The 24,054-nt window shown below is 43.7% G+C and overlaps 1 protein-coding gene across 1 annotated transcript in view; it reads right to left on the bottom strand.

Moving 5' to 3' along the window:
* The window catches only part of EFL1 (elongation factor like GTPase 1), a 472,312-nt gene that overhangs the window by 230,369 nt on the left and 217,889 nt on the right, over nucleotides 1-24,054 (bottom strand). The window lies entirely within an intron of this gene.

Raw genomic sequence — 24,054 nt, 5'->3', positions numbered from 1 at the left:
ATTTTAATCAAGAGATCTTGGAATAATAATTTCTACAACTGGATGTGTTTTTAAAAAAAATGCCCCTATTGGATAATCTTATATATGTGCCCCTGTTATATACGGTGTAATGGCAGTGTCTGACCTGCAGGGATATGGTCTGCCAATGTATGTAAAGTGCTATGGAATTAATAGCGCTATATAAATGAATAAAATTATTATTATTATTATCATACCACAGCTTCTGGGACAGAGAGGATGCCAAAGAAAGTATACAGACAGGACAGCACGGGCTCACATCTGATTCTCTGAGGCTACTTTCACACTTGCGTTTTTTTCCTTCAGTCGCAATCCACCATTTTGGAAAACAGTCTATCTTCCGATAGACTTGTACGGACGACGGATTGCGAGTGATGGTCCTGCGTTGCTTCTGCTGCCGAGCGGAAGGAACGCAGCATGTAACGTTTTTTGACAAACACCTGTCTTTAGCCATGCAGTCCCCAGCACTGACGTCCTCAGCGCCATGGCCCCACTCAGCTCCACCCACCCCGCACTCTGCCCCCCGCACACATTCTCAGCGGCCGAACGATCAGCTGATCACCCAGCGGCCGGCTGCTGTGAGCAATCAGCTGATCACCCAGCGGGCGGCTGCTGTGAGCATTCAGCTGATCACCCGGCGGCCGTCTGCTGTGAGCGATCAGCTGATCACCCGGGGGCCGGCTGCTGTAAGCGATCAGCTGATCACCCGGCGGCCGGCTGCTGTGAGCGATCAGCTAATCACCCTGCGGTCGGGTGATCAGCTGATCGTTCACAATAGTCTGCCGCCGGTAAAACTGTAAAGGAAAAAAAAAAAAAAAAAAAGCAGATTCTGTTTTGTACGATCCGTTGCATCCGTTGTTCCACTATATGCAACACATCCGTTGCATCCGTCACACAACGCAATGCAACGGATACCGTTCAACGCAAGTGTGACACTAGCCTGAGACAAAAAAAAATGTTTAAAAACAAGTCAGAAGGTGGACATTCTGTGCTGCTGGAACAGATGCCAAAGATCTCATAGGAGAATTGGATTATGGATTATAGCGGTTTATTGTCATCACATTTCAAAGTCATCTGACTTCTTCATCAGGACAAATCACATACCTCCAGAGATTATTTTAAATGAAGGGGACATTATCAGTGTACATGAGAACAGACTGTCTGTCATTACATGTCTCACACCTCCTTTCATTTAAAAAAAATTCTGGAGGTCGATTCTCGGGGAGATTTATGTCTGGCCTACAGTTTTTAGCAGCTCATTTAGATATTAATGATAACATAGATTACTCTGGAATAAGACATCATATTGCAGACAGCAAGGTGTCATTTTATTCAGCTTCCTATGACCTGTATGCTCATATAGACGGCTTAGGAGGCTTGATCCTAGTGACAGATTCCCTTTAATACGATTGTTCAGTGTACATAGATCATCATGTTATTGGGAGCACACGTCCTGTTTACACAGGTTGATGTGCTGCTGAGAAAATATATTTTTATTGCGCCCAACAAACAAGTGTTTTGCTTTAGACAAGCCAATATATCGGAAAATGAAGAGAACTGTCTAAAAGGACCCTAACTTATATGAAGTAATAGGAGTGGAAATAGGAAAGAATATTAATATATTCTTCTTAGTGCTACAGGATGAACAGTTACAATTACATAATTACATGTGAATGAATTGGCACCACACATCACTTACACTTACCGCAATTCAATGAGCCGAAAAAATAAAACAATACAACAAAGTGAGAGAAAACTGCAAGCAAGCAAACACGTGTTAAATTATCCCTCCGCACCCCTCACACGCTGCCAGGTCCAACCACTCATTAGGAGACCGCTAACAACCGACACAAAGGATGCTGGGTACACACATGTAAATGAGACATCTGTCTGTCTGGGGCACGCAGCGTGCGCCATCCCCAGAGGGAAGAGATTTGCTGAGCCCGTTACTGTTACCGTGCTGATTTCCCTTCAGTGTCAAGATTACAATTTTAGTATAATTTGTGCAGATCTCACAATTAGAACACTTATCGTCATTATAGGCGTTTATATCTGCACCAATAGTAACCCAACCGCACAAAGAATCGCAGGGAGGATTCATTCTGTACAGAGACTGGGGGCAGCATTGCATGATGCGCACCACTGGCACAAATATACATGCATTACATGGCGGTTATATGAAAATTACTAACATAACGTCGCTTTAAGTGACGGATGGGACTGCAGAAATCCTCGAGGAGGCTAGTGCATCTGCGGAGGCTAGTGTATCTGCGGAGGCTAGTGTATCTGCGGAGGCTAGTGTATCTGCGGAGGCTAGTGTATCTGCGGAGGCTAGTGTATCTGCGGAGGCTAGTGTATCTGCGGAGGCTAGTGTATCTGCGGAGGCTAGTGTATCTGCGGAGGCTAGTGTATCTGCGGAGGCTAGTGTATCTGCGGAGGCTAGTGTATCTGCGGAGGCTAGTGTATCTGCGGAGGCTAGTGTATCTGCGGAGGCTAGTGTATCTGCGGAGGGATTGTGGGTTATATTATGTATCGCGTTCACATGGTCTATGACTAAAAGCTGTTACCTTGTCAGCCTGGACTGACCCCTCAGCCCCCTGCTCGGGGATTTCCTATAGATCATCATGAGCTTTCCAGAAAGTAATGTGCAAGTCTTTTATAAGACCGAGTCCACACAAGCGTATGAAATATCCACTGTTACATCCAGAAATAAAAACAAAACGATCCATATTGTCAACTGATTGCCTTTAGTGGGTCCCCTTTTTATGTCAGTATGTCATCCGCGTGTCCAGTCTACACATCCGCGTGTCCAGTCTACACATCCGCGTGGCTCTATTGCTTTTTGCATTAACAATCTAATACATAAAGTGTAGTATATATATATATATATATATATATATATATATATATATATATATATATATATATATATAGTGTAAAGCTGTGTAAGTGTATGTATATATAAAGCTGTGTATGTATGTCCGCTAAAGGAATCTACACCGTCTCATTTACAATCATGAAACTTTGCACAGACGCCTCATGTGACCCAGGGAACGTCATAGACTATGTTTTGACAGGAAAATGTAACCCTGCGCTTTACAGTTACTCTCCAAAAAAGCTGCCTCCATTAAAGTAAATGGAGCCTGGAACTACAGTTTATTAATAGCAGCTGTGATTGGTTGCTATACGAACAAAGGAGAATGTTAATATAAGAAGCTTATGTGTGAGGTAATATGTCAGTGGAGAGACAGAAAGAGACCGCCCAGGAAAGAGACCGCCCAGGAAAGAGACCGCCCAGGAAAGAGACCGCCCAGGAAAGAGACCGCCCAGGAAAGAGACAGCCCTGGAAAGAGACAGCCCTGGAAAGAGACAGCCCTGGAAAGAGACAGCCCTGGAAAGAGACAGCCCTGGAAAGAGACAGCCCAAGAAAGAGACAGCCCTGGAAAGAGACAGAGACAGGCGGAAAGGGACAGAGACAGGCAGAAAGGGACAGAGACAGGCAGAAAGGGACAGAGACAGGCAGAAAGGGACAGAGACAGGCAGAAAGGGACAGAGACAGGCAGAAAGGGACAGAGACAGGCAGAAAGGGACAGAGACAGGCAGACAGGGACAGAGACAGGCAGAAAGGGACAGAGACAGGCAGAAAGGGACAGAGACAGGCAGAAAGGGACAGAGACAGGCAGACAGGGAAAGAGAGAGAGACAGAGACAGACAAGGAAAGCGACAAGAAAAGACAGACGGGAAAGACACAGACCTGGGAAAGAGACAGATGGGAAAGAAACAGAGAGATAGAGACAGACAAAGGAAGAGACAGACAGAGACAGGCAGACCGGGTGCAGAGACAGACTGGGGACAGAGACAGACCGGGGACAGAGACATAGACACAGACAGACAAGGAAAGAGACAGACAGAGAGACAGACAGACAGCGACACACAGACAGAGACTGGGAGAGAGACAGTTACTATCCCGGGCAACGCCCAGGTACAACAGCTAGTAAATAATATAGATCAAACACAGTTTCCAAAAAAATGTTCATGTAAACTATCCCATTGACTTGCTCTAGTCAGTGCGCGATCCATATGCTTATTGGTTTCTCATACTGACAGCACCCGGGCGTTTAATATGTTCATCTGAACCAGCCCTGCAGCAGAAGTATATAGGACTAGTACAATAACGCCACCTATGTGGTGAAATCAACCCGCTACGCATACAGAATAAAGTGCCAGGGCCAAATTGCCTTCTGTACTAAGATTACATTAGGACCCAATATAAATGTTCTAATAATGGGGGACTAGATGGGAACATTACACCCACTATACGGAGTTTCAACCTGACCCTACCCAGACAGTCTCTGGACAATCAAGAGACCCCTCCAAAAAGCCCAATGTTGGTAACTAGTTTTTATATAACAGTGAAGTATACAGTATTATTAAGTATTAAGTATTACAAGTGATGATTGCATACTACCATGCTTAGGTGCCCAGTACTCGAACAATTGTCTGCACCACATTTCAGCACCAAATTTGAACCTCCTGGCAGAAAACTTCATCCAAATGACATGAAAACCGTTTCTGTACATTTTTTTGGCAAGAAATGCAGATTTGGTGCTGAATTTTTATACCATATTACTGCACCAAATCTGCATATCCCGGCAAAAAAAACCCAATAACAGATGACTACCACATGCGGTAGTGATGCGTTTTTTGCCAGGATGTGTAGATTGGGTGCAGGAATATGGTATAAAAATTTCAGCACCAAATCTGCATTTCTGGGGAAACCCCCTCCCCGCGTTGGTGCCAGGAGATGAAGGTCTGTTAACTCAGTGAGCGTTCATTAAGGTCACCTGTGGTCAGGTTACCTGCAATCATAGGTGGAAGACTGTGGGAACCTCCATCTGTGACCGCAATTAACCTGAGTGGTGTCACCATTCATTGCGACTGAGTCTCTGCCTGAACCTCACAACACTCGCGCTGTACCTTCAGTAATATAACAGCGCTAGAATCGTCTTGGGACCTTGTGAGGATTACGTCAGACCTGCAGAGTGTTTTGGGAATTAATAAAGTTGTGAAAGAGGGTGGATTTTTTTGTCTTTTATTTCAAATAAAGGATTTTTTTAGGTGTTGGTATTTATTTACTTTCACTTACAGATAAGTAATGGGGGGTCTCATAGACCCTCCCCATTACTAATCTAGGGCTTAGTGGCAGCTGTGAGCTGCAGTTAACCCCTTATTACCCCAATTGCAACAACACAAGGGTAATCGGGAAGAGTCGGGCAACGTATTTTGATACACAGTCAAGATAAGCACACAGCTGGGGGCTGCTGCCTGTAGCCGTGGGCTTTATCTGTGCTGGGTATGAACATGGGGGAACCCACACAATTTGTTTTTACTTATTTATTTTTATAGCACGATAGTTGCACATAATGATTGTGATTGGAAACAATCCAGTAACACGATGCCACTTAGGGTGGGGGCATGTCTGACTACAACCAATCACAGATGCCGGTGGGTGAGTAAAGCAGTGCATATGCATGAGCCTAATGAGCGGCCCTGGAAGTAAATGGGTGGCCGTGGGAGCAGTTACCGCCATGCCAGAGCATTGACAAGTATAGTGCGTGCTTGCTCCAATCCCCCTAACCCTTCCACCACCATTTTTAATTGCCAGATCTGGTCCTCCTAGTTATATGGGGATCGGTATCCAGCCAGATATCTGGCATCAATACCGAGCCAGAACTGGATTTTTTTTTTAAAAAAAATCCGGTTAGGTCCGCTGGTCTCAGTTATCTGAAAGTCCGCCCATCACTAAAAGAGAGGCATTAGTTTGATAGGAACCAAAACAACAAAAGAGGTCGCCTTGCCGTTGGCTGTTGGGCTCACAAAAAACTGGCCATTCTTATGTACTAAGTTTCTCAATTTTTACATGTTCTTTTCATACCAGTAATGCATGTCTATAGTCCCATATTCATTGTTCCATATAACTTAGCACTATAGAGTGCAACGGTCTCCTTTCTTGTTACTATGTTTCATGTTCTGTTTGGACCTATTCATATTAGAAAGGCAGGATGTCCCATTAGTCTTTTTCTTATATTAATGAAATATGTCTGGAACTGAAGCTCCGGTGCAATGTGCTGAATGAGGCTGAGCTGTATTACCACGGACAACCTTGGGCCATGTTTTTTCTAGTGCTGGACAACCTTCTGGCCACCTGGATCAGTGGACTAGCACGAAGGAAAGTAACTAAATTTCCATCAGAAGTTGTAGCCAACACAAACTTCACACCACAGATGACTGTGGGTTAAACATGTCATTTTGTTAAGATAACAAGCCAACTGCATCTCGGGAAGACGGGACACGCCATACATTATGCATGAACATCCTCGGTGGACTGGCAGTGATTGCAGGTAGCTGGCAATCAGAAGGATTTTTATAACACAGGTCAGCATTAGGGTCTAAAGCCTTTCAGATTCCAAAAATAAACTTCACGTACACTACAGGGGCATTATACGCTTACAAGCATGGCAGTATTAAAGGGGCTTTTGTAAATCCTGTCCATAAAAATACCCAATACTGACATACAATTGTTTTTTTTTCCTCTCCAGTAACAGTTGAAACAGTTTTTGCTTTTAACAACCACCTTTAAAGCAAAACACTATTTGCATTGCAGATGCAGACTGCTAAAATTACACGTTTAGGTAATTAGAATTTTATAGGCAGACTATACGCATATGAAATGACATGCAATTCAAACACCGCCAAAATAAAATAAAAAAATAAGTAAAAGAGCACAACCCTGTCCCTTCCTTTGTTCAATTTTTACGCTCTGCTCTCTTTGTTCAGCAAAATTGATGAGGAACACTGCCCCCTAGTGTTTGCACAGGCACGGCGCGCTCTGATGAGTAGGCTACTTTTATAATCAGGTTAGTGATTCACACAGCTAAATTAGCCACCTAATGTCTGCACAAATAAAAGGCTGGTACAACAGCAGGGCACCGTGCAAGGCTGTGCAGAAGGTGATAATGCTTTCTATCTGGCACTAATCCTCGGCAGGCACTCTGCACTGCCAAAATGGCATCATTGCCTACAGCTGCTCTGTCCCCAGGCAAAAAACAGTCTATTAGGAGCTGAGCGGGATATGGAGCTTGTTAGGAACCCGATATGATGGCGGAGCCACTACAGGCACTCGTGTCATGGCAGTAGCGGGAACCTCAATGACCAACCAAAGAGGCGGCTCCTGTGAATAATGAGGTCCTGATTTATTATTCTAGATTGCACCATAAAGCAACGAACAAGCCAACTAACATAACGAGGATCCATAACTATAGATGCCAGGCACACCGATGTAAGGAGACTTGCAGGCCATGCTCTGGAAAGCTAAATGTGTAAATAGCCTCTCCAGAAGAGAATCTGATCTCTGGTGCCATCCATTGGATTGCCATAGCTATGATTTTTCCTGGTGTATAGCCCACCGTTCTCTTGAATCTGGTGTTTATTTTTGGTTCCTGTGCCTCTCTCCATTCGTGAGATATGACCCTCTCTTCCCTGTATATAAATCTAGTCTATTTAGTATTTAGCCAACTAGACATAGTCATGTAGACTCCCAGAGAGAACCATGGATGACCACACCCACTTGTATAACAAGATTACATTTACATACAGGAAAGAGGACATATCCCAGCAATCTGATCTCTGGTGCCATCTATTGGATTGCCATAACTATGGTATTTCATGGTGTATAGCCCACCGTTCTCTTGAATCTGGTATATATTTTGGTTCCTGTGCCTCTCTCCATTCCTGAGATATAGGGTCATATATCTAGTATATAATTCTAGTCTATTTAGCCAACTGGGCATGGTCATGTAGACTCCCAAAGAGAACCATTGATGACCACGCCTACTTGTATAACAAGATTACATTTACATACAGGAAAGAGGACATATCCAGCAACAAAGTGACCTTGAGCCTTCATCTCGCTAATATATGTCAAGTTTCAGTCTGCCTTTTCATATACAGAAAAAAACCCAAAACACTATATTGTGATATAGTATAAATGGGACCCTTAAGATGACGGATACTGCGGTGTGGCATCAATTTAACACATACATCTTGAGTTTATCATGACCTAGCCGACAATCAGGAGCCTTACTAACCTATGGGGGAAGGACGAGTTTCAGGAGTCGGCAGGAAACTAGCACACAGTGTGTGTATACATGTGTGATATTATATATTATATATATATAATATATATATTCATTTATATAGCGCTGTTAATTCCACAGTGCTTTACATACAATGGCAACTCTGTCCCCATTGGGGCTCACAATCTAGGTTCCCTATGAGTATGTCTTTGGAGTGTGGGAGGAAACCGGAGTACATGGAGGAAACCCACGCAAACACAGGGGGAACATAGACTCCTTGCAGATGTTGTCCTTGGTGGGATTTGAACCCAAGACCCCAGCGCTGCAAGACTGCAATACTTTCAGGTATTCTACAAGTCCTGAATAATAACATGGTGCCCACCCGTCACACAAGTGCAGCTCAGAATCTGAACACCTAACCAAGCACGAGTATACAAGATATAGGGCCCCTGTCTGCCTGCCCAGGTTGAACCCGTTTAATGTCCGCTGTGTACACACACAACCAGTAGGGGGATTTTTTTTTTCTGTAAATAAAAAAGGCTCTACATACATGAACTTCAAAGTAAAAAAATGCAAAATAAATAAATAAATAAATAAATAAAAATGTATGCTGCTGATGGAGAAAATTCAGCATTTCTCACACTGCAGGTGTGCGATTAGGATTCCTGGAAATCTCACACACCATATATTTTTTCCACAAAAATGCTTATAAACTCAGTTTTAAGAAATAAAGTACATTAATAAACTGGGTATATACCTGGGCATTATCCTATGAATAAGGTAGGCTCTGATGAGCTATCACTGACAATGACATATCTGTGCCCCGGGGTAGGGGCTAAATGTCCATCCAGGGAAGACATGGCCCTCAGGAGAACCTGCATGGCGGTGCAGAAACCTTGATTTCCCTGGTGAGAACGCTAAACTAATAAGCATGGCCCCGGGGCTAGAAACAACATGGTTTAGCTATGAAAGAGCCCCAAGTCCAGGGGAAGAAATATTACTGTCTGGGACTGCAGCTCCATGAGACGAAGGCGAGCTGGGGGAGTCCGGTAATGCCATTATATGGGCATATATCAAGAGCAGTTTACAACCGCTATACAGTGTATACGGCATACTACAATGTCAGGGGAATGAAACAGAAGATAGCTTGGCCGACAGGACAGCCTATGTGGAAAATAAATGCTACTTTTTATAACTAGGAATATTAGGTGTTCACTTCCAATCTACCCTAAATTTCCTGAGATTTGCAGCATTAACCCCTGGAGCACTGCAGAACACCACATATTATTGGTCACATGTTCAGCTCCGATTTCTGCGACTAATCCATAAACCCCTTTGGAGTTCTGGGGATTAGTTGTAATACCACTCTAGAGATCAGAGATACAGAATGTGGCAGAAATTAGTGATATATTTAGCGGCAAAATGAGAAACTTGTGGTTTGCGGGACATCAATTTGGAAGGCGACCTCTTAAAAAATAGGTTGTAGTTGTCACTGCCAGAAACAACACTGACCTATCCACAGAGTCAATATGAAGTCGTGGGGGTCCTCTAATATCTGATCCAGCAGCGTCAGAATACAATATATGGAGTGCACCATCACAGCTCCCACATTACTGGCCGTAGCTGAGTACTGCTTATTATCTCCTAGTTAAGTATATGACAGGTAACCTGAAGTACTCTGCATAAAGAAAAAACTGATTGCCAAGGCACTAGATAATTCAAAATCTTTCTTCCATTAAAATGCTACAAACATGGCATGGTGACGTTTCAACCACAAACGACCAATTTCGAGCCCAAAAATAAAAAAGGTAAAAAAGCACCAGAATCCATTTTTTGTTCGGGAGTTGACAGACTGGGTGGAGAGTCCCTTCAAAGCGCAGAGTTATTGGAGTGGTGAAGGGACTCCAAGCTTGTATTAGCAGAGGTCACTAAATGTACAGAACTGCGGTACTATGCTCCAAGAATTGTCTAATCTGTCTTCTGCCAGAGCTGATCGTGGGGTGCCGGGCGTCGGACTCCCACCAATCTCATCTTAAACACATATCTATTGGAAAAAACATCAATATGTACGTACTGGAGAAACCCTTTAATATCTAAAGAAGAAACCTTGATTTATATTAGGGGGCTGCTAATGTTTTCTGAGTGCTCTTCCTGGCACTGTCAGCAGACCCAATAGAGGCTGCTGTAGTGTGCTGACAGACAGGACTCTTCTCTCCACTGTGAAGACATAGATGCCAGGGAAGGAGCACACGTGGAAGTCAATTTCCTGGGTCACATTTCGACTTGTAAAATCAAAAATAGGAAGAGATAGAAAGAAGAAAAGAATATGAGAAAAATATGTATAAGAGGAGAGGTATACAACATCACAGAGGAATGGTATACAAGAGGAGTCACATCACAGAGGAATGGTATATAAGAGAAGGGACACCACAGAGGAATGGTGTATAAGAGGACGTACACCACAGAGGAATGGTATATAAGAGAAGGGACACCACAGATGAATGGTGTATAAGAGGACGTACACCACAGAGGAACGGTATATACGAGAAGGGACACCACAGAGGAATGGTGTATAAGAGGACGTACACCACAGATGAATGGTGTATAAGAGGAGGCACACCACAGATGAATGGTATATAAGAGGACGTACACCACAGAGGAACGGTATATACGAGAAGGGACACCACAGAGGAATGGTATATAAGAGAAGGGACACCACAGAGGAATGGTATATAAGAGAAGGGACACCACAGAGGAATGGTGTATAAGATAAGGGACACCACAGAGGAATGGTGTATAAAAGGACGTACACCACAGAGGAATGGTATATAAGAGGACGTACACCACAGAGGAACGGTATATACGAGAAGGGACACCACAGAGGAATGGTATATAAGAGAAGGGACACCACAGAGGAATGGTATATAAGAGAAGGGACACCACAGAGGAATGGTATATAAGAGAAGGGACACCACAGAGGAATGGTATATAAGAGAAGGGACACCACAGAGGAATGGTGTATAAGAGGAGGCACACCACAGAGGAATGGTATATAAGAGAAGGGACACCACAGAGGAATGGTGTATAAGATAAGGGACACCACAGAGGAATGGTGTATAAGAGGAGGCACACCACAGAGGAATGGTATATAAGAGAAGGGACACCACAGAGGAATGGTATATAAGATAAGGGACACCACAGAGGAATGGTATATAAGAGGACGTACACCACAGAGGAACGGTATAAAAGAGGAGCCACACCACAGAGGAATGGTATATACGAGAAGGGACACCACAGAGGAATGGTATATACGAGAAGGGACACCACAGAGGAATGGTATATAAGAGAAGGGACACCACAGAGGAATGGTGTATACAAGAGGGGACCCTACAGAGAAATGGTGTATAAGAGAAAGAACACCACAGAGGAATGGTGAATACAGGAAGGGACACCACAGAGGAATAGCATATAAAAGAAGGTACACCACAGATGAATGGTGTATAAGAGGAGGCACACCACAGAGGAATGGTGTATAAGAGGAGGCACACCACAGAGGAATGGTATATAAGAGAAGGGACACCACAGAGGAATGGTATATAAGAGAAGGGACACCACAGAGGAATGGTATATAAGAGAAGGGACACCACAGAGGAATGGTATATAAGATAAGGGACACCACAGAGGAATGGTATATAAGAGGACGTACACCACAGAGGAACGGTATAAAAGAGGAGCCACACCACAGAGGAATGGTATATACGAGAAGGGACACCACAGAGGAATGGTATATACGAGAAGGGACACCACAGAGGAATGGTGTATACAAGAGGGGACCCTACAGAGAAATGGTGTATAAGAGAAAGAACACCACAGAGGAATGGTGAATACAGGAAGGGACACCACAGAGGAATAGCATATAAAAGAAGGTACACCACAGATGAATGGTGTATAAGAGGAGGCACACCACAGAGGAATGGTGTATAAGAGGAGGCACACCACAGATGAATGGTGTATAAGAGGAGGCACACCACAGAGGAATGGTGTATAAGAGGAGGCACACCACAGAGGAATGGTGTATAAGAGGAGGCACACCACAGAGGAATGGTATATACGAGAAGGGACACCACAGAGGAATGGTGTATAAGAGGAGGCACACCACAGAGGAATGGTATACAAGAGGAGGCACACCACAGATGAATGGTGTATAAGAGGAGGCACACCACAGATGAATGGTGTATAAGAGGAGGCACACCACAGAGGAATGGTGTATAAGAGAAGGCACACCACAGAGGAATGGTGTATAAGAGGAAGAACACCACAGAGGAATGGTGTATAAAAGGACGTACACCACAGAGGAATGGTATATAAGAGGACGTACACCACAGAGGAACGGTATATACGAGAAGGGACACCACAGAGGAATGGTATATAAGAGAAGGGACACCACAGAGGAATGGTATATAAGAGAAGGGACACCACAGAGGAATGGTATATAAGATAAGGGACACCACAGAGGAATGGTATATAAGAGGACGTACACCACAGAGGAACGGTATAAAAGAGGAGCCACACCACAGAGGAATGGTATATACGAGAAGGGACACCACAGAGGAATGGTATATACGAGAAGGGACACCACAGAGGAATGGTATATAAGAGAAGGGACACCACAGAGGAATGGTGTATACAAGAGGGGACCCTACAGAGAAATGGTGTATAAGAGAAAGAACACCACAGAGGAATGGTGAATACAGGAAGGGACACCACAGAGGAATAGCATATAAAAGAAGGTACACCACAGATGAATGGTGTATAAGAGGAGGCACACCACAGAGGAATGGTGTATAAGAGGAGGCACACCACAGATGAATGGTGTATAAGAGGAGGCACACCACAGAGGAATGGTGTATAAGAGGAGGCACACCACAGAGGAATGGTGTATAAGAGGAGGCACACCACAGAGGAATGGTGTATAAGAGGAGGCACACCACAGATGAATGGTGTATAAGAGGAGGCACACCACAGATGAATGGTGTATAAGAGGAGGCACACCACAGAGGAATGGTGTATAAGAGAAGGCACACCACAGAGGAATGGTGTATAAGAGGAAGAACACCACAGAGGAATGGTGTATAAAAGGACGTACACCACAGAGGAATGGTGTATAAAAGGACGTACATCACAGAGGAATGGTGTATAAGAGGAGGCACACCACAGAGGAATGGTGTATAAGAGGAGGCACACCACAGATGAATGGTGTATAAGAGGAGGCACACCACAGATGAATGGTGTATAAGAGGAGGCACACCACAGATGAATGGTGTATAAGAGAAGGCACACCACAGAGGAATGGTGTATAAGAGGAAGAACACCACAGAGGAATGGTGTATAAAAGGACGTACACCACAGAGGAATGGTGTATAAAAGGACGTACATCACAGAGGAATGGTGTATAAGAGGAGGCACACCACAGAGGAATGGTGTATAAGAGGAGGCACACCACAGATGAATGGTGTATAAGAGGAGGCACACCACAGATGAATGGTGTATAAGAGAAGGCACACCACAGAGGAATGGTGTATAAGAGGAAGAACACCACAGAGGAATGGTGTATAAAAGGACGTACACCACAGAGGAATGGTGTATAAAAGGACGTACATCACAGAGGAATGGTGTATAAGAGGAGGCACACCACAGAGGAATGGTGTATAAGAGGAGGCACACCACAGATGAATGGTGTATAAGAGGAGGCACACCACAGATGAATGGTGTATAAGAGGAGGCACACCACAGATGAATGGTGTATAAGAGAAGGCACACCACAGAGGAATGGTGTATAAGAGGAAGAACACCACAGAGGAATGGTGTATAAAAGGACGTACATCACAGAGGAATGGTGTATAAAAGGACGTACATCACAGAGGAATGGTGTCTATGAGAAGGGACACCACAGAGGAATAGTATATAAAAGAAGGTACACCACAGTTGAATGGTGTCTATGAGAAGGGACACTACAGAGGAATGGTGTATAAGATAAGGGACAGCACAGAGGAATGGTATATAAGAGAAGGCACACCACAGAGGAATGGTATATAAGAGAAGGCACACCACAGGGGAATGGTGTCTATGAGAAGGGACACGACAGAGGAATGGTGTATAAGATAAGGGACACCACAGAGGAATGGTATATAAGAGAAGGCACATCACAGAGGAATGGTGTATAAGAGAAGGCACACCACAGAGGAATGGTATATAAGAGAAGGGACACTACAGAGGAATGGTATATAAGAGAAGGGACACCACAGAGGAATGGTATATAAGAGAAGGCACACCACAGGGGAATGGTGTCTATGAGAAGGGACACGACAGAGGAATGGTGTATAAGATAAGGGACACCACAGAGGAATGGTATATAAGAGAAGGGACACCACAGAGGAATGGTATATAAGAGAAGGGACACTACAGAGGAATGGTATATAAGAGAAGGGACACTACAGAGGACTGGTATATAAGAGAAGGGACACCCCAGAGGAAGTACCAGTGTAGTATATATGCCAGCTGCAAGTGCTCTAGAGAATGGATTATGCAATGAAAGTGTTAAAGATAGTATCTGCATTATAGTGAAACTAGAGGATAATCAAAGTGTGCGGTTATGCAGATCTTACTTGATTTACCAACATCTGTTCCTCAAGGGGCATAAATAGGGTGAGTTTCCTATGCATATCAGTTCATTTACATGTAATATTAGCAGTTAAGAGAATCAAGCGCTGTTAAGCAAGATTAACAAAAACACTGTAGTGCAGTGGTGTTAACTCTTCATTCACCTCATAGACGTGACAATAAATAGCACCACAGAGTCCACACACACAGAGGAATAAATCTCTATAACCCTCTGATGGCACTATCCACCAACCCCTGCACAACCCTATGGGTGTACATTTCCGGGATGTGCTGGCGGGATTATATACACCGATCATAGATTACACAATTTTGCAGGGGGCATATTGGTACAGAATTGCATATCAGACTGCGTTATTTACAGTAGAAATTAAGGTAAACTAGCGCATACCACCAGCGCCATTGTAGTCAAAACACATTATTTTTTGTCTACTCAGTACAAATAGGGTGCGGCCCCCTTCTTTGTAAGCATTTCATCTAGTGCTTCCCATGGCTGTGTGTCCAGTAGGGCACATGGTGAGGTGTAATATTAGAGAGTGTAGGTACTGTCCTGATTGGGTTCACCTTGTCGCGGTGGGATGGCTTTACGCTTTTATGATCACAAATAGTGTTTACTAAGTCCCCTATGTTTATTTATATGCATTATGCTTTTATTTAGTTACAGCAGGGTATAAGTTTCTATTATTTTCATCTTTGGTGTTTTATGCCTTATGGCCAGTGTGAACATGAGCTTACAAGCTGCATGATAGCAATTCATACTCTGGCTCACTTTTTGTTTTGTTTTCTTCTATCGGATGAATAGTGTTTTATGGATGGATTTGACGCATGCATCAGGACCTTCTCCCAGTTTTCAGTGTGAATTCAACATTATAAAAATGGCCAACTGTCTTAAAAAAAAATTCCCTACTGAAACACACTGAATAGATCGTGTTGACTTTGGCTGAAGAGCGGTCATGTTCATAATCTTTTGGCCTACATTAAATCTTCGGGGAAGGCAAAACATAAAAGTCCAATCATTGGAAATCATTAAAGCGCTGTTGTTACAGTGGAGAGATGTGGCTCTTGGGAGCCTGTACATTAGTTATGGCCTGAGAGGCTATATGTCGGGAAGAAGACAACCACTCAAGAAGGTACAGATTTGAGAGATTACAGATATCTAATGGCTACCAACACACTGGGGTAAACAGATGTCTGACATTCTTCATAAGCTTTTGGCCTTTACTACCTCTCACAGAGCTGAACCATACACGCGCACCTCGAAGGTGATGCACCATTATGCTGGAAGATCATGCTGAAGGTAGTGGCTTGGTTTAGCTTTTCTCAGGGCTGGATTCACATCCACACCGCTCAGGACAGCTGTTCACTACTCCCCATGCAGCAACTACTTCTGAAAACGTCCTAAAGACCGAGGAAAAAGCAGAAATGCCTGTGTGCGCTACGTATAGGAGACATCATAGCTGCTAGTCTCAACCCTTCAGCTCAGAGAAAGCTGAAAACCAAAGCTAGAGACTGTAAAGAAGTGAAAAATGCAGGATACAAGAGATATAATGGCCAGAATAGTGTTATTCCTCATGTTAATACACAGGACCGCTTATTCTGAAAAGTGACCTGAAATGACAGGTACTGTTTAATGTTACTTAGGCTAAGTTCAAACTTCCGTTGTTTTGCATCAGTCACAATCCGTCGCCTAGAGGAATTATGGTATCGTGCAAAATATTTTGCAGGAATCCTGTTTTTCCCCATAGACTTCTATTAGTGACGGATTGCGACTGATGATGCTGCGTTGCATCCGCTGCGTCGCGGTCAGTCGTTTTTTTAACTGACCGCCGGGCAGGAGCAATGCAGCCTGTAACGTTTTTTGAGCAGCGCGATCCGTAGGATTTTGCTGCGCATACTCTCTCTAGCTCCCTGCCCCCGTAACCAGGATAAACATCGGGTAACCAAGCAATGCGCTTTGGTTAGTTACCCGATATTTACAGTGGTTACGGGGGCAGGGAGCCCGCGCTAAGCGGTGTACGCTGGTATCCAAGATAAATATCGGGTAACCAAGCAAAAAGTGCTTTGCTTTTAGTTACCCGATATTTACCCTGGATACAGTGTGCAAGGAGCCGACTCTTCCCCACTCGGCTCCGCCCCCTCCCGCACTCCGCATGTAGAGACACACACACACTCTCACTCACCTGTCCCCAGCCATGCAGACCGCGGCACTGACGTCCTCAGCTCCGCCCCCCGAACTCCGCCCCCCGAACTCCGCCCCCCGCACACAACGGAGTCCAACAATGAAATTCTTTTCTTTGTCATCCGTTCAAATCCGTTGTACAACGCATCAGTCACATGCGTCAAGCAACGCATGTGACTGACGCAAAACAACGGAAATGTGAACTTAGCGTTAGCCTAACAGGGAAAAATATTAACCCAATTTCTGGAGATGCACAAAAAAGCCAATGGTTCCAAACTACAGAGGCACACAGATTACAACCGATCAATAATGAACGATTACCATACATTTAGATAAGAGTTTGTAAGTTTATTTTATTTTCCATAAAAACACAGTTCTAAAAAAAATAAATAAATAGGAGAAAAAATGCTCACTGACTTTGCATAGATGAAAACATTGACTGCAAAGGAATGAGCAAAAATGCTTTTCTGCTATATTTATTCTTACGAATTTTCTGCCTACTTAAAGCACCACTCTAGCGGTGCTGTAAATCTAAGTCCCCTGTGCCACCAAATACTCACGTTCCGGCGTCTTCCGCTTTTATCTCCACTGCACCGGTCGGTGGCCAGTGATTTTTGACCTGCCGGCTTCTCCAGTGCACTGGAGGTCACAACTCAAAACATCTCTATAGGAGCCCAGTTTTTGCTCTCATACACTTGCACTGGGAGCTTGTGATGTAAGTTCTGACTTCTGAACAGTCAAAAGTTGCAGTCGCAAGATGGCGCCGCAGGACCGAAATGGCGTTGGTATAAGATGAAGCCGCCGGAAAGTGAGTAAATGACTGAGGGCTTAGATTTAAAGCTCCACTCTACTGCTGAAAAAACCCATGTGGAATGGTGCTTTAAAGGCTACGTACACTTTTGCAACAATTCTACATCTTCTATGCAGACTGTCTCCGTGGTAAAAGACAAACTGTAATGGAATTCTGACTATACACAAATGGGTTTTCTGCTGCACTTTAAAACTTTACAGTGACATCCCAAGCTTTAAGAAATATATATATATATATATATATATATATATATATATATATATATATATATATATATATATATATATATATTAAATTAAATGTACACTCAGCCCTGGAATCCAGCCTTCACGCTGGCGCTGCTATTTAGATGGCCTACTCTATCCCAGAAGAGAGGACATCCTGACTACAGAGACCCTAACCCTGTAGCTAATCAGTGGTCACCTCACTGGTGGTCGTGGCACCATCCAGCCCCCCCCCCCCCCCCCCCCAAAGGCTGAGTGCAGCAGCTCTGAGGCAAAGGTTGCATTCTGTGGGTAAGTATGGCTTCTTTTTTTTAATTTTATTGGCATGGCTTCCCCACTGGTAAGTTTTACAGAAGAGAGGAAGACTCCTTTAATGCCTTGTGAAAAATCCCTTTAACTCTTTGTGATCAGTCTTGCCTGATCCAATCTGCTAACAGGTTTCCTTTAAAAGCCATTTGTGCTTTCACAATCATATTTTTTTTATTGTTCAAATGCATCTAAAATGCATCTTTACTGTATATGAAGGGAATAATGAAAGGAATAGAAACTGAATTACAATAATAAACCTCATTACTGTTGTTTAGTGGTAATGCACAACGTTGGAGGAGTGAGAGAAACAATAGTCAGTAATTACATACCACTGATTCTTCGGCTTTATTGTTTAGCAGAGCTACAAGCTAAATTAAACTACTGCCTGAATAGATGCCGGATGGAGCTTTCCCTGAAAGAAAAAACAAACTGTTCTATATATGTCCTCTCACAGAGGAAAGTAAAGAAGCTCACAATTACGGCTCTTACACTAGTGTTTAGGATTGGGTTGCTTCTTTAAATCAACAATAGCCTTGTTTGCAGTGATATCATTGGCACTGAAGATAATGGATTCTTGCCGAAAACCAGCATATGTCAAAGGGATCCTTATCAGTCATTGTAGTCATTATAAATATTCTGCTGCTTATAAAAGGTCCAACATAGAAATGTATTACTTACATAATGCCTTTATCCCCAAGTGTGCCCAAAATCAGAGGAAACTAACTATGGTGGTTATAAACCCCTTATTACTCAGATTGCCACAGCACCAGGGCAATCAGGATGAGCCTGGGAAAGTTCAGGGATTGTCACATATAATGGACGCAACAATTCTGGGTGGCTACAGGCTGCTATTTTTAGACTGGGGGAAGCTCAATAAGGGCCATCCCCAGCCTGAAAATACCAGCTCCCAGCTGTCGGCGTTATCATGATTGGGTATCAAAATTGGAGGAGACTGCAAGCTATTTTTTTAAAATTTGAAAAAGAAAAAAAGCCACATGCGGTTCCTCTTATTTTGATACACAGCTAAGATAAGCACACGGCTGGGGGCTGCAGCCTGTAGCCGTATTCTTTATCTGTGCTGGGTATGATAATATGGGGGGACCCTATGCCAATTTTTTTTATATTTATTTCTCAACACGATAGAGCTGCAGACTGAGTCTGTGAATACAAGCAGTCAGACACGCTGCCACTCAGGATGGTGGCACGTCTTACTGCAACCAATCACAGATGCAGGGACTGCCGGAGGATGGCGGAAGCAATGAATACATATGAAGCTAATGAGCGGCCCCGGAAGCAGTTCCAGCCACGCCGGAGACTTGGTAACTATAGCGTGCTTGATTTCTTCTTTTTTTTTTCTTTTTTTTAAATTTCCCAAATTGCCGGACCCGGATTGTTATACAGCGTTCATGGAGAACTCAGGGCCCAGCCCTCTGGTACATTTGAGACTGCACGAACCCGGACTTATTCAGCCCACCCATCACCAGTTATCAATTATCCAAACACGAATAGTTACTATTCGCCCATCACTATTGATCACTCTTGTTACACTGGCAGAAACCTGTTTTAGAATGCCCTACATGTGCTTTTGAGCATGTGCAGGAGGCACCTCTGTTTCATAGATGTAGCGATATCTAGTGATGAGCGAACACTACCATACCCCATGCTCGGTTCTCATAACAAGCAGTTGGATGCTCGGATGGGCGCAACTCAAGTATCCGAGTATAATGGAAGTCAATGGGGAACTCAAGCATTTTTTCAGGAAATCTTTGACTTCCATTATACTCGGATAACCGAATCACCCCCATCCGAGCATCCAACTGCTCATTATGAGACCCATGGCATGGCAATGTTCGCTCATCACTACTTATATCATGTACTGTCATGCTTTTTACAGGTCACAGCAGCTGCTCAGCATTAAGCAAGATGGGAAGACAACTGTGTGCTTACAGGCAACAAATAATAGGGTATATATTATAAAATTGATGCCAGGAAAAAACTCCTGCTACTAAAATATTTAAATGTTTAGCATGTTTTGCATTAAAAAAAAATCCAATTTTTAAAAAATTTAAATAAGATCACAATCATTCCACTATCCCCAGTATGATTAATTCATAGATAGGTAAAGTTGATTTATCAATATGGGGAGGCAACCAATAAATAAGACAGATATCAGAAAGGGCACACCTAGTAATATTTATATATTTATATATATATATATATATATATATATATATATATATATATATAAAAGAATGTAATGTAAAGGTAAGCTGTCCCTAATGGGTCCTAACTAAAGCCTTAATTATGTATAGCCGGGGGGTTGGCACTCTAAAATAACAATATGGCGCCTCCTCTTGTTAGTAGCTATCCCTAAATTAGATTCCTTACACTGACCCTAAATATAAAAAAATATAGATTAAATAAAGTCATACAATGTACGTAGCTCATTTTTCTGCTCATCATGTTGGTGCCATAATTTCCCTGTTTAGGGTCCAGGTCCCAACGCGTTTCCCCCTCTATGTCAGGGTTCCTCAGGAGACCAAATTCCGATGACACAATGACCCACAGTAACCCAAGGGATGGTCAAGTGATGCTTGATATCGGTCCTAAATATTGGCTTTCTATATTAATAAAAGAACATTCCCTCTCTATTAATTAATTTCATTGTGGATAAATAAGTGACAGATCAAAAAATATGTTATATGTACATATATATTTATTAAAAAAATGGGATGTTTTAATACATACCAATAAAGATTACAATATTTTAATAGGCGAGAAGACAACAGTGTGAGTAGCCTCTTCTTACCTCAGTATCCCTGGCTAGTTCTAGTATTAGATCAGAAAGACTGAGAACAGCAGTGTGATCAGCCTCTTCTTACCTCAGTCTCCCAGGCTATTTCTAGTATTAGATCAGAAAGACAGGGGGAACAGCCTCTTCTTACTTCAGCCACCTGGATATCGTGAGTATTAGATCAGAGATACAGGGAGAACAGAAGTGTGAGCAGCCTCTTCTTACCTCAGTAAAGCTGGTTTTTCTAGTTTTAGATCAAAAAGACAGGCTGGATAGCAGTGAGAGCAGCATCTTATCTTAACCTTCCTGGTATCTCTAGTATTAGATGGTGGGATAGCACTCCTGGTATGTGTAGTATTAAATTAGATAGACCGGATGGACAGCAGTGAGAGCAGCCCATTTTTACCTCAGTATCTCTGGTATCTCTAGTATTAGATCAGAAAAACAAGATAGACAGCACTGTTCTTACCCACTTTCTCTCTTTTTTTAAAGTGGACATCGACAGCTAATAACTGCTGTGTTGCGCTTAGGCATATATGGTAAGTCCATATAACCTAACTGGGCCGTGGACACACAGATAGGGTTCATTAACATGACCGTTCCGTTTGTCCTGGTCAGTTCCTGTTTTTTTTGCGGACCCACGAACAGAACCATCTTTTCAATGTCTTTTGTGTAGGATCGGATGGTACACGGTAGCACTTCCATGTGCATCCGATCCTACAAAAAAACACATCGGATACCGTATGTCCATTCCGTTATTATGGAACATGTCCTATTCTGTTCCGTAATAACGGACCGTGACTCAATACAAGTCAATGGGTCCGCAAAATCCCCGGAAGCCACACAGAAGCACTTCCGTGTGACTTCCGTCGGGTGCCCGTGCAGTCTGTGTCCCGCTCCAGCCCTGTGGCTGCCCGCACAGCAGTGTCCGCAGCTGCCCGCACAGCAGTGTCAGCAGCCGCGGGGATGATGAGCGTTGCCGTCAGGAGGTTAGTAAAGTTCATTACCTGCGGTGATTAAGTCCTGCCCTCCTGACGTCAGCTCTGTCACTGTCGTCCATTGCCCGCCGCTTGTCACATCACCTCTCGCTGTCGACCCGAGAATGTGACTAGCGGTGACATCACGGGCCGCTCGCGATACTTGGTTTGTGAAGGCGGCGGTCATTGAACTCAGTGACAGCGCTGCTATCAGGAGTTCAGTGATCACCGCAGGTATTGTACCTCGCTAACCTCCTGACAGCAGCGCTCGTCATGCCCTGCAGTGACCTGGGCTGACCTATTGATCTTATCTTAGGTCACTGCACTACTCTCCCAGCCAATAGGGAACATTCTGTTCTTCATTGACTGGGACAGTGTGGATCGTCATGGCAACCCCTTGGATTACACCAGACCTGGATTTGTTTTTCTTTCTAATAAATTGGTTAAAAAGGGAATGTATTGGGGAGTGTTTTTTCAAATAAAAATGTGTTTGTCGTCTATTTTTTTTTATTACTGACTGGGTTGGTGATGTCGGGTATCTGATAGACGTCTGACCTCACCAACCCCAGGGCTTGGTGCCAGGTGACATTACACATCTGGTATTAACCCCATATATTACCCCATTTGCCACCGCACCAGGGCACGGGATGAGCTGGGGCGAAGCACCAGGATTGGCGCATCTAATGGATGCGCCATTTCTGGGGCGGCTGCGGCCTGCTATTTTTAGGCTGGGGAGAGTCCAATAACCATGGACCTCCCTAGTCTGAGAATATCAGGCCCCAGCTGTCTGCTTTACCTTGGCTGGTGATCCAATTTTGGGGAGACCCCTACGTGTTTTTTTTTTTTTAATTATTTAATTTAAAATAACAGCATGGGGTGCCCTCAGTTTTGGATTAGCAGCCAAGGTGAGGCTGCCAGCTGTGGTCTGCAGCCGTCTGCTTTACCCTAGCTGGCTATAAAAATAGGGGGAACCCTACGTCATTTTTTTTTTTTTTCATTTTTTGGCTAAATACAAAGCTAAGCACCCCTTAGTGCCAAATGAAAGGCACCAAAGGGTGCAAAATTACAAAATGCAGGAGAGTGGGACATTAGGTGTCTTTCTGCCATTATAATGACAGAAAAGACTGATATGAAGTGTACAAGCACAGGAAAATCACCAGAGCGCTCTACGCTGTGAAAAGCAGTAGAAAATGGCACTGGAGTGAACATGTGACCGCCTCATTGACATTGACTATAGTATGGATCGTCGTGGGATCCCCTTGGATTACACCAGACCTGGATTTGCTTTTATTTCTAATAAATTGGTGAAAGAGGGAATGTGTTGGGGAGTGTTTTTTCAAACAAAAATGTGTTCGTCGTCTATTTTTTTTTTTCCTTACTGACTGGGTTTGTGATGTCGGGTATCTGATAGTCGCGTGACATCACTTACCCCAGGGCTTGATGCCAGGTGACATTACACAACTGGTATTAACCCCATATATTACCCTATTTGCCACCGCACCAGGGCAACGGGATGAGCTGGGGCGAAGCACCAGGATTGGCGCATCTAATGGATTTGCCACTTCTGGGGCGGCTGTAGCCTGCCATTTTTAGGCTGGGGAGTGTCCAATAACAGTGGACCTCACTAGTCTGAGAATACCAGACCACAGCTGTCCGCTTTACCATGGCTGGTGATCCAATTTGGGGGGGACCCCATGTTTTTTGTTTTAAATTATTTATTTAAATTTAAAATAACAGCGTGGGGTGCCCTCTGTTTTGGATTACCAGCCAAGGTGAAACTGCCAGCTGTGGTTTGCAGGCTGCAGCCGTTTGCTTTACCCTAGCTGGCTACAAAAGATAGGGGGGATCCCATGTCATTTTTTTCTATTTATTTATTTTTTGGCTAAATACAAGGCTAAGCACCCTTTAGTGCCACATGAAAGTCACAAA

This window comes from Anomaloglossus baeobatrachus, chromosome 4 (genome assembly GCF_048569485.1).
Source record: "Anomaloglossus baeobatrachus isolate aAnoBae1 chromosome 4, aAnoBae1.hap1, whole genome shotgun sequence".
Taxonomy (NCBI): domain Eukaryota; kingdom Metazoa; phylum Chordata; class Amphibia; order Anura; family Aromobatidae; genus Anomaloglossus; species Anomaloglossus baeobatrachus.
Note: the sequence above shows the minus strand (reverse complement) of the source record. Positions and strands in the feature narration are given on the sequence as shown.